Below are 13,312 nucleotides of genomic sequence, written 5' to 3' on the forward strand. Positions count from 1 at the left end.
AGGCTAACTGAACCGTTGCACTCCTAGTAGTAAGCCTGTCGCAATATGCAATAATTCCAGTTATCGCACGGTACCGTAATTTCTGGACTATTGGGCGCCCCTGATTACAAGCCTCACCCAGTACATTTTTAAAGGAAAAACAATTTTGTACATACATAAGCCTCTCCTGCCTATAAGCCACGTGTGCCCACTTAGCAACATGAGATATTGACAAATAAATACAGTTTTCAAAATTTTAATAACGCAACTTAACTTTTCGTTCCAAACAGCGCCAGCAAACACGGCTGTTATATAGCGGCGGCACGGAAGTTACATAGCATCAACACAGCGGTAACAGCACTAAGTGGGCTGGTTATCAAAAACACAAAAGTCTTTGTTGGCTATCTTCATCTTCCTCTTCCTCCTGTGCACTCAAACCATGGAAGTCTTCACCCTCAGTGTCGGATATGAAGACGCTCAGATACACTTCGCCACGCACCTACTCAGTCTCTCCTTTGTTGCCGCCTTCAATGTCTCCCATAGTAGGGCAAATTCACTCCTGAGTCCGTGCCATCCTCCTCGTCAGGCAGCAGACTGGCCCCTCGAAACCTGTTGGCGATGGCGGACTTCTTTCACAGTACACCGCTTCCCTCGGCATACCTGTGCAAAAGTTGCTCTTCGCATACGGCGAGTCTTCGCAAACAATCTCTCGCCACTAGTCATCTAAGCTTCCATACAACTCGGATGGCCAATATGATTTCGTCTAGCATTTTCCATGATGCGGGTCTGCCAATTCTACTCATGCCCAAAGACAAGGGTCCGCGACCTATATTCATGCACAACGCACAAAGTTAAACCACCGGTAATAGTACAAACTAGCGTCTTCCTCGACGCATATATTCCACGTGTCTCACTCCCACATTCCATGCTCGAGCGCCCCTGGCCGCCGTCAGAATATTGCACAAATTGGCCGCATCACTGCACACGCCGCAGGACCCAAAGGGAAAAAAGTAGCTGCTTGTAGTCTGGAAATTACAGTAAATCAAAATGAAGGCGGGAATTTTTCCGCTGCGATTTGTCGCCTCGCGTGCACGCATGCGGCAGATGTGCTGTTAAAAGTTCGGCTTCCTTGTTACCAACTAAGCAAAATGCATCTTCGATCCGGGTCCGGCAAAAAATAGCTCCAGAGCCAATCCGTTCCCATTATATCCTATTGTTCAACGTATAACGGCCGCGTCAGTGCTCTGGACCGACTGTGGACCATCTCCGGCGTGCCGGAGCTCGCCGAATGGTTTAGGCTGTTTTCTATTTTTGCTGGAGACGCATCCGTCAAAACAGGCGGAGCCATGCCTGGAGTCAACAGCCCAGTTGCTTATTCACGGTTTAACCAGCGAGCATGGACGAAGAACGCTCCATCATGGAGGTGGAAAGTCACAAAGTGATTTATGATACAGCAGATCATCATTATAAGGACAACATTAAAAAGGAAGCTGTATGTTATCCTATTATGTTTGTTTTTCTGGCAATTATATCAAACACACGACGTGCTGACAACTTTGTTTTTTATTAACACTCGGCGCTAACAACACTTCCTCAACCTGAGGCTCTCGGCAGGCTGTGCGTCTCTCACTGCTGCGTCACATGAACAAAACAACATCACTGCTGCGTGCCCTTCAGGGTGCCTCGGAAAACATCCAATGAGAATATTACACATGGAACGCCATAGCAGAAGCTATGAGGGGAAAAGTTTTCATTTGCCTAAATGCTGAAGTTATTAAGTGCAATTTTATTTTTTTCTTGAAAAAGACATTTTATTTTTTCTGTGTTTATGTGCAGTTTTAATATTGTTATCTTTTACTTAAAAGATGCATGGTCTATTTTTTTAGTTGTGATTTCTTAAAAAGTATTTTTGAATTCAAGAGTAAACATTTGTCGCGTTTAAATGTGTGTACTTGATTTATCAATATATACTGTATTCTGTGTTATTGTAAATTGGTTTAAATTTTTTTTTTTTTTTTAATCATATCGCAATGATCTATGAGATAAATTATCGCACAGTAAAATTTGTTATCGCGACAGGCCCAGTTAGTAGGCAACACTTTATTTGACAGCGGCGTCATAAGACTGCCATAAGACCGTCATAATTATGACATGACACTATCATGGGCATTAATGACGTTATGAATTACGTCACTAACTCCATTTATGTCCAGCTCGGATCTTTACGTCCATTCAAAAGTGAAAGAATTTGCCGGATGACACAAAACTACTTCCGTCATAACCATTCATTACGCTCATGGCAGTGTCATGTCATAATTAGGATGGTCTTATGATAGGCTTATTGCATCCCTGTCAAAATAAAATGTAACCAAATACCATAACTAGCAATTAATGAAACAACTGGAACAGTAACTGAAGAAGAAATTAGCACGGATCATGAATTTTGATTGTTATTTACATCAGTAGCGCTGCAATGCATGTTAAGAGGCATGTTGGACGACAACAATGTTGACAGCAGGTGGCAGCAGAGGTTGACTGTCTCCCCTAAGGGAGGGGGGGGCTGGTGGTAAAACCTCTTGAACTACTGAAATGCAAAGAAAACCGTTTTAGCAGTTTTTTCTATAGCACATACAAAAACTGATTTTCATTCAAAATTGTATTTTTTCAATGATTTGCAAAATAAAAGTTAACAAAAACCGCAATAACCCCAACGATCTACTAATTTTTATTTTCCCTCATTTCCTCACACACTAAATGCCAGATCTCAATTTTAACTACTTAAGAGCATAGGATGTATATTAAAATTGAAGTCTTTTTTTTTTTTTTTTTTTAAATAACATATAAGTAACATACATTCAGAAAAATAAGTACAAATGACTTATATTATGCAGAGTGAAATGGAATATATTTTTAAGATCGCACAAACATTGACTTTTTTTAATCATAAGGAAATGAATAAGTAGCTGAACATAAATGAACAAATATAAGTCCAAAGTGCACAATGACAGCTAAGATGTTCTGAACTTCCCCATCAGAGCAAATAAAACTTTATGTGATGAATAAGCCTCCTCAACTCTGTTCTTGCTATCAAGATTTGATCCACTTTATGTTGCATTGCCCTTTTTTGTGGCATCAATTCAACATTTTTTTTATTTGTTGTTCCAGAAAACATGCACATTGTAACCAATCAGAGCTAACTATCTCTGCTGATCACATGTCAGTAAGTCAGCCAATTGAACGGATAAATGAGTCCTGCCGTTTTGCTTTGCTGCGTGCATTCGCACATTGACGTGACTCATCATCGTCAGACTCAGATAACTGCAGCAGCTGGGGAAACCTCCATGCCGTCCGTGGAATAAAATAAATAATAACTATTGGTGGACATGGGTTACGTCACACAAGCAGTTTATTATGCTTGCTGTTAAAACTTGTGTATGTAAATCTGATGTTGGTAGATTGTTTTCTTCTTGGAGATGAAATGCATGTGTTTTGACTAGGGCTGCAGCTATCGAATATTTTAGTAATCGAGTAATCGACTGAAAATTCTATCGATTAATCGGATGAAACATTTTTTTTTTTAGGTAAAGAGCAATTATAAATATAGATGACAAAACAAGACATTTCATCTAATATTGAACCATTTTCAGTCAATCAATGATTTTAATTAATTATTTGAATTTTTGAATTATTTTCGATGTACATTGTTGAAAACAGCCAACAATTGCGTCTCAAATGTGACTTAAAAAAAAAAAGACTAATTCACTGCTTTCACTCCGAAAACTTTTAGATCTTATAAAAAATATATATATATTTCTTACCGAAAAATGTAATTTATCTTGATAACACCACCATCACTTAAAAGGTGTTTCAATTGAATTTCCACTTGTGTCAAGCTATAACTTCTAGTGAAGTTTTAAATTAGTCTAAACTGTAAGTCCTGATAGGATTTTGAGTTTTTGCAGTGTTCAAAATAAATGTTGTGCTGTAGTGGAACACATTTGGCACCAGTGCTACTTGGTGTTTTATCCAGCAATGACTACGGAGCTCAAATTGACAGTTAGCATTATTAAGTTTTTATTTTACACCCTAATCCCTCGACAGCGCTGTTTTCACAGATTAAATAAAGCCTATATGTAAGAGTTAGCCTCGCATCGACAGTAGTCATAATGAATAGAAACCTAGCCCTCCGCAGGGATAACGTTACGTTAGCGAGTGACAGTAATAACGTTAATCTTATTTATGAGCACTGAGAAGTGTACTGCTTTAAGATGGTGGCTGTTTTATTAACGCCGCCGAGTTGGTCATTTCGCATCAAGTTCTACGTACATGTGATATCTATGACACGCATACAGACGCTACCTGCTACCATGTAGCAACATGCAGGCGTAGTTTTTAGCAACGTCGGCGCAGTTTGGAACAGCTGTCAGCTGCAGTAAGGTATTTTTTTTTAAATTGCTTCTTCCTCTACGCACGTGACGTCAGCGCGTTGTCCCGCATTAAAAGTAGTCTGGGAAAAACATGATGCTTAGAGCTGGCAAAATTAAACGATTCCTCGAGGTGAAGAGAAATTACTCAGATCAGTTTTTAAACTCGAGTTACTCAAGTTGCTTGAGTATTCGTTTCAGCTCTAGTTTTGACAGTTGCCGTCATATTTTCGGAATCAAAGCACCGTGTACCGCAACAGCATTCCGGTCCTGAATCTTATACCGGAACTGCGTTCTGGCCCTGAATCTTATACCGGAACTGCGTTCCTGACTGTTCTGGCCCACTTTCCTCCCTGGTTACATGTAAAGAAAACCTAGAATTCAGCGTCATAAAATTGCAATATCACCGAAGTAAACATTGTTTTCCGCATATTTAAAAGAAACAAATACTTTATGTATAATAATCTATACAAAATAGTAATGTCACTGAAACATACAATAAAAAATCCAGAACCTTTTCCACATTCTTCTAATATATATACTTTTTAGCTGTACCTGTCAAAGACGCACTACAGATAATTCTCTCGCATAGTGGTAAAAATGCGTATAGACCCTACTCGCGTGATGTCACAGCCACGCCCCCGCGCCATGTTGTCCGTATACTCATCATGTTAATGCATTAGCGCTTTGTAAATTCCTCCTATTATGGCGTGTTTTTCTGCTCGTTAACATTAATAATCAAAATGGTGAAGTCGTGTGTGGCGGTCGGTTGCAAAAACAGAGAAGATAGACGGAGAGACTTGAAGTTTTACCGTATTCCGAGAGACCCGGAGAGGAGAGCGAGATTGACTGCTGCAATTCGACGAGAAAACTGGGCTCCAAACGACTACCACAGATTATGTAGTAGTCATTTTATATCTGGTAAGATGCATTTAATATATATTTAGAGGGTTTTGGGCTGACAACCACAATTAAGATCATTTCTAGGCTAATCGCCGACAACATACACTCAGACGTTGTGAATGAACTACCTGAAAATATATAATTATAAGGGGATAATAAGACAGTTGTCATACAATTAATTTACAATTTCACTATTGAGGTCAAAAGCCAAAAAATAAATTCAACTAGGGACAATCTGGAGTAGTGCTATCGCACTTGATATTTATTACATATTATATATGTATGTAGTGAGAGTGCTATCGCTAAACCATATAAACATTAAAAGCCCTAGCTCCATTGACAAATGACATGAAATACATTAGACTTGACAGTGGATGTTAGCAAGAACAAAAGATTTTGAATTGAAAATTTCGTAACTCACCTTCCCGAGCACAAGATTCCAGCCAAATTTTTGTGTACGAGGACCTGTTTCACCCAACCAGCAACGTAGCATTTATAAGCCTCCAAGCTCTTAAAGTTTTTCAAACTTTCATGAGAATAGGCTGATTTTGTGTGGACAAGATAGTTGTAAATATCAGGGTCAGGCAAAGACGGCGAAGACAGCGGGTCAAAAACATCGATTTAGGCATCAAATATGGATTTGGCCAATGGATAAACTGAAGCTTTTCCACATAACGCCTTTCATGCAACGCATCCAATAAGTTTACGGCGTCAGATAACACTGGGGCTTCCATGAATTGCTCTATAACTTGCACGACTAATTGAAAACAATGAGAATAGGTCTAAAAAATACGGACAATATGGCGGCCAGATACAGCGACACGTCATTTTGTGACGTAGGTGAGTAGGGTCTATAGCCGAATATGGCAATAAACTATCCAGTATTGCTAAGGTTCAATTACAGTGCATTTGAGTGCAGTTTGTTTTTACTTCCTACAATATAATTGAATCATTAAATGTGTTACAGTGAAAGGATGAATGGAATTTTATGCAGTTTTTATTATTATTAATTCTTCCTGTATTTGGGCGCAGTGTTAACTTTCATATATGTGACAGTGCCAACAACAAGATGGCAAAAAAAATAAATAAAAATACAGTTGAAAAAATAAATAAATAAATAAATAAGTTGAAGAACCACAGGTGGATAGGGCCTGAATTCAAAAACAACCAGAGTAAAGGAATGGGGAAAGACGATGCCAGAAAACCATATTGCTTTTTTAAGTTTATCGCTCGGTGCCATCTGAGACGAATAACTCCAGGTTCGGATTTGGCATTTTAGAACCTGGCCTGACCCAGAATGCTAAGCTAACCGGTAGAGTTGTTTTAAAAAATAGTTTATTACACGCCAGTCGAGTTACATATGACACAATACGTTGAGCTGTCAGGCGTGAACACTCACCTTTTGTCGTGCTTTCCCGCCCCCCGACAAAATTTGAAAAGTTCTCAAGCTAACGCGGCTAGCCGAGATGGATCCGTCCAAATGCTTGCCTGCGACATAGCAACCTGCTGGGCTAAATGGAAGCTAACTGGCTTAGCACTTCCATGCAGGCTACAAGGGTGGCTTCGTTTGGCGGGGGTAAAATCAGCTGAACGCCGGTCCAGGCTTTCTCGCTAGGTTTCTTGGTCACAACAAGGGTTAGAAAAAAGCTGAAATAAAAATTGGCGCAGCCTCTCCACGTTGCTATCGCGATCTCTCAACCTGCTGCCTTCCAAGTGTAATTGCGGAAGGCCTTCGAAAGGAGGGGCTGTTTCTTCCGGACTCAACCTGCAAAACATACAGCCATGTATGGATGATATTAGGGGTGTGACAAAATATCGAAATGGTGATATATATCGTGATAATTTGTATCCCAAAAGGTTATCGATATGCACCTACCAAGAATCGAGATATTGTTTTAAAAAGGTGTCAATATTAAAAAAAAAAGAACCAACTAGTTGCTATAAAATCTTCAACAATAAGAGGGCCCCCCCGAAAAGTGTCATTGCATGTAATTGACTTGTGTAATTGAAATGTCTTTATTATTCAATCAAAAAAAAAGTAGCCTCAATAAAAAAAAGTTGCTTCAATCAAAATATTTTTTTCAACCAAAAAAAAAAGGCCCTTCAATCAAAAAAAAAAAAAAAAAAAAAAAAAAAAGTGTTTGAACGCAAAAATAAATATAAAACTCAAAAAATGCATATGTAAACTATTTTTCTTTGATTTTTTTTTTTTTTGGGTGGGGGGATTGAAGTCAAGTTTTTGTTTTTGTTTTTTTTTAATGAAGTAATGTTGATTTGTGTTTGGGCCACATTTTGGCTAGGTCATTTTTGTCTTTATGTTTCAATCAAAAAATAAAAAATAAATTGCTTCCAAAAAAAAAATCAATTTAAAAAAAAAAAAAAAATACAATTTCAATCATGGAAAAAGTTTTTGATTGCGAAAAAATATTTGAGATTGAAAATTTTGCATTTGAACATTTAATTTTTCATTGAAAAAGTTTTCTTTGATTGACGCACTCCTTTTTTTGTTTGGGCCATATTATGGGTAGGACATTTGTGTCTAAATCATTTAATCCCCAAAAATTGCTTCAATCAAAAAAAATAAATTTATATTTTCAATCAAAGAAAAAAATATTTGAAAATTAAAATTGCCCTCCCCTATTTATTTATTTATTTATTTTAATTATATGCAAAGCAAATGACTACGTTGCTAGTCACATGATCTGTTCGAAAAATAATTTTGACCCATTATAAAAATATATTTTTTTTGTCATTTCATTTATTTTTGTTGCAATTTTATTAATTTTCAAATTTCATACAGTAGGGCAAATAAGTGTTTAGTCAACCACTCATTTTGCAAGTTCTCCCTCTTGAAAATATTAGAGAGGCCTGTAATTGTCAACATGGGTAAACCTCAACCATGAGAGACAGAATGTGGAAAAAAAAAAACAGAAAATCACATTGTTTGATTTTTAAAGAATTTATTTGCAAATCATGGTGAAAAATAAGTATTTGGTCAATACCAAAAGTTCATCTCGATACATTGTTATGTACCCTTTGTTGGCAATAACGGAGGCCAAACGTTTTCTGTAACTCTTCACAAGCTTTTCACACACTGTTGCCGTTATTTTTGCCCATTCCTCCATGCAGATCTCCTCTAAAGCAGTGATGTTTTGGGGCTGTTGTTGGGCAGCGCGGACTTTCAACTCCGTCCACAGATTTTCTATGGGCTTGAGATCTGGAGACTGGCTAGGCCACTCCAGGACCTTGAAATGCTTCTTACGAAGCCACTCCTTTGTTGCCCTAGCTGTGTGTTTGGAAATCATTGTCATGCTGAAATACCCAGCCACGTCTCATCTTCAATGCCCTGTCACTCAAAATCTCTCGATATATGACACCATTCATTTTTTCCTTTACACAGATCAGTCGTTCTGGCCCCTTTGCAGAAAATCAGCCCCAAAGCATGATGTTTCCACCCCTATGCTTCACAGTGGGTATGGTGTTCTTCGGATGCAATTCAGTATTTTTTCTCCTCCAAACACGAGAACCTGTGTTTCATACCTAAAAGTTCTATTTTGGTTTCATCTGACCATAACAGATTCTCCCAGTCCTCTTCTAGATCATCTAAATGCTCTCTAGCGAACCGCAGACGGGCCTGGACGTGTACTTTCTTCAGCAGGGGGACACGTCTGGCAGTGCAGGATTTGAGTCCCTGGCGGCGCATTGTGTTACTGATAGTAGCCTTTGTTACTGTGGTCCCAGCTCTCTAGGTCATTCACTAGGTCCCCCCGTGTGGTTCTGGGATTTTTGCTCACCGTTCTTGTAATCATTTTGACGCCACGGGGTGAGATCTTGCATGGAGCCCCAGATCGAGGGAGATTATCAGTGATCTTGTATGTCTTCCATTTTCTAATAATTGATTTCTATACACCAAGCCTTTTACCTATTGCAGATTCAGTCTTCCCAGCCTGGTGCAGATCTACAATTTTGTCTCTGGTGTCCTTCGACAGCTCTTTGGTCTGGACATAGTGGAGTTTGGACTGTGACTGACTGAGATTGTGGTGTCTTTTATACCGATAATGAGTTAAAACAGGTGCCATTAATACAGGTAACGAGTGGAGCCTCGTTAGACCTCGTTAGAAGTTAGACCTCTTTGACAGCCAGAAATCTTGCTTGTTTGTAGGTGACCAAATACTTATTTTCCACTCTAATTTGAAAATAAATTCTGTAAAAATCAATCAATGTGATTTTCTTTTTTATTCACATTCTGTCTGTCATGGTTGAGGTTTACCCATGTTGACAATTACAGGCCTCTCTAATCTTTTCAAGCAGGAGAACTTGCACAATTGGTGGTTGACTAAATACTTAATTGCCCCACTGTGTGTGTATATATATATATATATATATAGGAAGGTCAATTACATGCAATGACACTTTTCGCCTCACCCCCCTGGCCCCCTCTTAAAATCCACTTATGAAATGGACGCGTATTTGTCATTCCATTCCCGTTGAAACGACGATTTTTGTTGTCCACTTTTCTTCTTTTGGTCAACTTTGAGCATACCATTTTGTTAGATTCAGTCTTCTACTGGTGGCATGTGTGGTGTTAGTGAACATTGTTTAACGTTGTGATCTTGAACGTTGCCCACGTGCAACGAGATTGCCGGGGAGCTCAACAGCAGGGAAATAAGTTAATAAATCACGTTTGCCCACAGTATGACTCACGTTCTTGAATGAAAAATAGAGTACACGACAGCATGTACAAACAGATTGCAAAGTGCCGGGTGCGACTCGTGTTTGAGGTTGCTGACACTGCTGCAGTCCGTCCACGCTAGCTAGTAGCATGCAGGCTCTCTCGGCCAATCAACGCATCCACGCAGGCTCTCTCAGCCAATCAATGCATCGTTGTCATAGAGATGACAACTGAAGTGAGGACATGGAAGATATTTGACTAAAAATGAAACAGAATTTAGTGATACAATAGTAGCGCATAGCGATCGATCGGTGATTCATACAAATGATATATGTTGAAAAAAGTTTTTTTTTCTTTTATCGTTTTTTCGTTTGTCCGTGGGTCCACAGAGAGGTGTGCCATGGTCCAGTCGTGGACCGCGGTCTGCTAATTGAGGACCCCGGTTGTAGAACCACTCTTTTTGGGATAAAAACAAATGAATTCCGTTTCTATGTCTGGTGCCAATGTTATGCACTCCCCCACTACAAGTGACGCGGTGCCCTATGGAGCACCAGGAGTGCAAAAATTAAATAAATAAATGCACAATTAAATAAATAATCAAAGGTGTCATTGAAATGCTTCCATTTCAATATTTGTTTATTTATTTCAATATTTATTTCAACATTTTTAAAATTTATTTCAATATTTATTTCAATTTATAATTTTTTCACTTATCTATATATTTTACTTTATATTTATTTATTCAATTTTTATTTCCATATTTATTTATTTATTTCAACATTTATTCCAATATATATTTTATTTATTTCAATTTTTCAATTTATTTAATTTCATTTTTTTCAATGAATTTATTTTCAAGTTTTCTCAATAAATAAAAATTGAAATAAATATACATTGAAATAAATACATAAAAAGTAGGGCTGTCAAACGATTACAATTTTTAATCGAGTTAATTAAAGCTTAAAAATGAATTAATCGTAATTAATCGCAATTCAAACCATCTATAAAATATGCCAAATTTTTCTGTAAATTATTGTTGGAATGGAAAGATAAGACACAAGACGGATATATACATTCAACATACAGTACATAAGTACTGTATTTGTTTATTCTAACAATAAATCAACAAGATGGCATTAACATTATTAACATTCTCTTAAAGCGATCCATGGATAGAAAGAGTTGTAGTTCTTAAAAGATAAATGTTAGTACAAGTTATAGAAATTTTATATTAAAACCCCTCTTAATGTTTTCGTTTTATTAAAATTAGTAAAAATTTTCAATCAAAAAATAAACTAGTAGCTCGCCATTGTTGATGTCAATAATTACACCATGCTCACTCATGGTACTAACCCATAAAATAATTGGGCCCAAGCGCCAGCAGAGGGCGCCAAACACCAAAAAACAAGTAACAAGCGGACATTACATTGTACTGTCATTTTAATCTGTTTGAGCGGGGCATGTGCATTAATTGCGTCAAATATTTTAACGTGATTAATTTGAAAAATCAATTACCGCACGTTAACGCGATAATTTTGACAGCTCTAATAAAAAGTGAAACAAAAATAGATATAAATTGAATTAAATATTGAAAAAAATAAATACCGTAATTTTCGCACTATAAGGCGCACCTGATTATAAGCCGCCACCCACCAAATGTGATAGGAAAACGGCATTTGTTCACAGATAAGCCGCACTGGACCTCACTGTATTATGGGATATTTACACCAAAAGATAATAACCGGTAACACTTCATTAGATAGCGGCATCATACGACGGTCAGAAGACCAAATGAACCACCATGAAGATTTGAACCAATTGTTTGCTAAGCTTCATTGCTTCGAGAAGCTTCATTTGGTCATCACTGCTCCCCTGGGGGAGACAGTCAATCTTTTATGCCACCGGCTGTCAACACTGTTGTTGTCCAACATGCCTCCTAGCATGCATTGCAGCGCAACAGGTGTAAATAACAATCAAAATACGTTCTTAAATGTTCTGTACTAATTATTTTTTAATTACTGTTCCTGTTGTTTAATTAATTGCTAGTTATGGTATTTGGTAACACTTTATTTGACAGTGGCGCCATAAGACTGTCATTAGACAATTAGACATAATAATAACATGAAACTGTCATGAGCATTAACAAATGCTTATAACAGTTATCATTTAGTTTTATTCGGCAAATTATCGCACTTTGAATGGATTTAAAAGATCCAAGCTGGACATAAATGGAGTTGGTAACATAATTTGCTGGATGACACTTAATGACATCTCTCATAAGCATTCAGTAATGCCCATGATAGTCTCATGTCATAACTATGACGGTGTTAATACAGTCTTATGACGCCGCTGTCAAATAAAGTGTTACCAAATACCATAACAAACAATTAATGAAACTGGAACAGTAAATGCATAAATAATTAGCACAGAACATGAATTTTGATTGTTACTTACATCTGTAGTGCTGCAATGCATGCTAGGAGGCATGTGTTGCCAATTCACCCAAAGAAATCAATAAATAAGCCGCACTGGACTTCAAGCCGCAGGATTGAAAATGAACGAAAAAAGTAGCGGCTTATAGTCCGGAAATTACAGGAAATGTTTAAATAAATATTGAAATAAATAAATGAATATTGGAATAGAAACATTTTAATGACACTTTTAAATATTTATTTGTGCATTTATTTAATTTTTGCACTGCTGGTCCTCCATACTGCCCATAGTGTACTATTGAAAAAATGTTTCCTTCCACCGAGAAGTTAATACAGTACAACCTTGGTCACCTGAACAGTTGTTTTAGGCTCATGGTGCGTTCAAAGTGCAATGTTTTTCGCAGTGGAAAATTGAGCCGGCACTTTGCAGTGGAAAAGCGACATAAAGGCACTTTTACATTATTGAATAGTCGTGTCAGTATTATATACTGGTACGTAATAGTAGAACCAGGACTGAAAAGCCATGTGTTGATTTAAATAGGGAGCTTATGTCTTCACCACACTAATCCGTTTTACCTCGAGACTATGGAGGGGTGCATGGAGGGACACGGGCTAGATAAATGCACAGATACATCACATGGCAAAACCTACAAAGAGACACTTTTAAAGGGGAACAGCAGTATCGCAGGTGTGCAGCCCGGGGACATAAAGAGGAAATGCGCCGGTAAGACGAGAGGACTTAAAGAGGTCGTGAAAGGGAAGAATGTTAAAAATAACAAATGTTTTTTTTCCTTCTCTCTCTCAAAGAAAAAGTTCAAAGTGCTATCAATAGACTCAAAGGAGACAAGAAGCAATGCCCAAAAAAAGTCAAGCTTGTCTTTCCCACGTAGACTTACATAACA

At 37.7% G+C, this 13,312-nt stretch overlaps 1 protein-coding gene across 2 annotated transcripts in view; it reads right to left on the minus strand.

Moving 5' to 3' along the window:
- lclat1 (lysocardiolipin acyltransferase 1) overlaps window positions 1-7,053 on the minus strand; it is a 32,028-nt gene extending 24,975 nt beyond the window's left edge. For both annotated transcript variants that reach the window (XM_057859652.1, XM_057859653.1), the window contains exon 1: window positions 6,706-7,053. The gene's annotated coding sequence lies outside the window, so the exon portion shown is untranslated. The remainder of the gene's footprint in view (window positions 1-6,705) is intronic.
- Window positions 7,054-13,312: the final 6,259 nt, after the last annotated feature.

Source organism: Corythoichthys intestinalis, chromosome 15 (assembly GCF_030265065.1).
Source record: "Corythoichthys intestinalis isolate RoL2023-P3 chromosome 15, ASM3026506v1, whole genome shotgun sequence".
Taxonomy (NCBI): Eukaryota; Metazoa; Chordata; class Actinopteri; order Syngnathiformes; family Syngnathidae; genus Corythoichthys; species Corythoichthys intestinalis.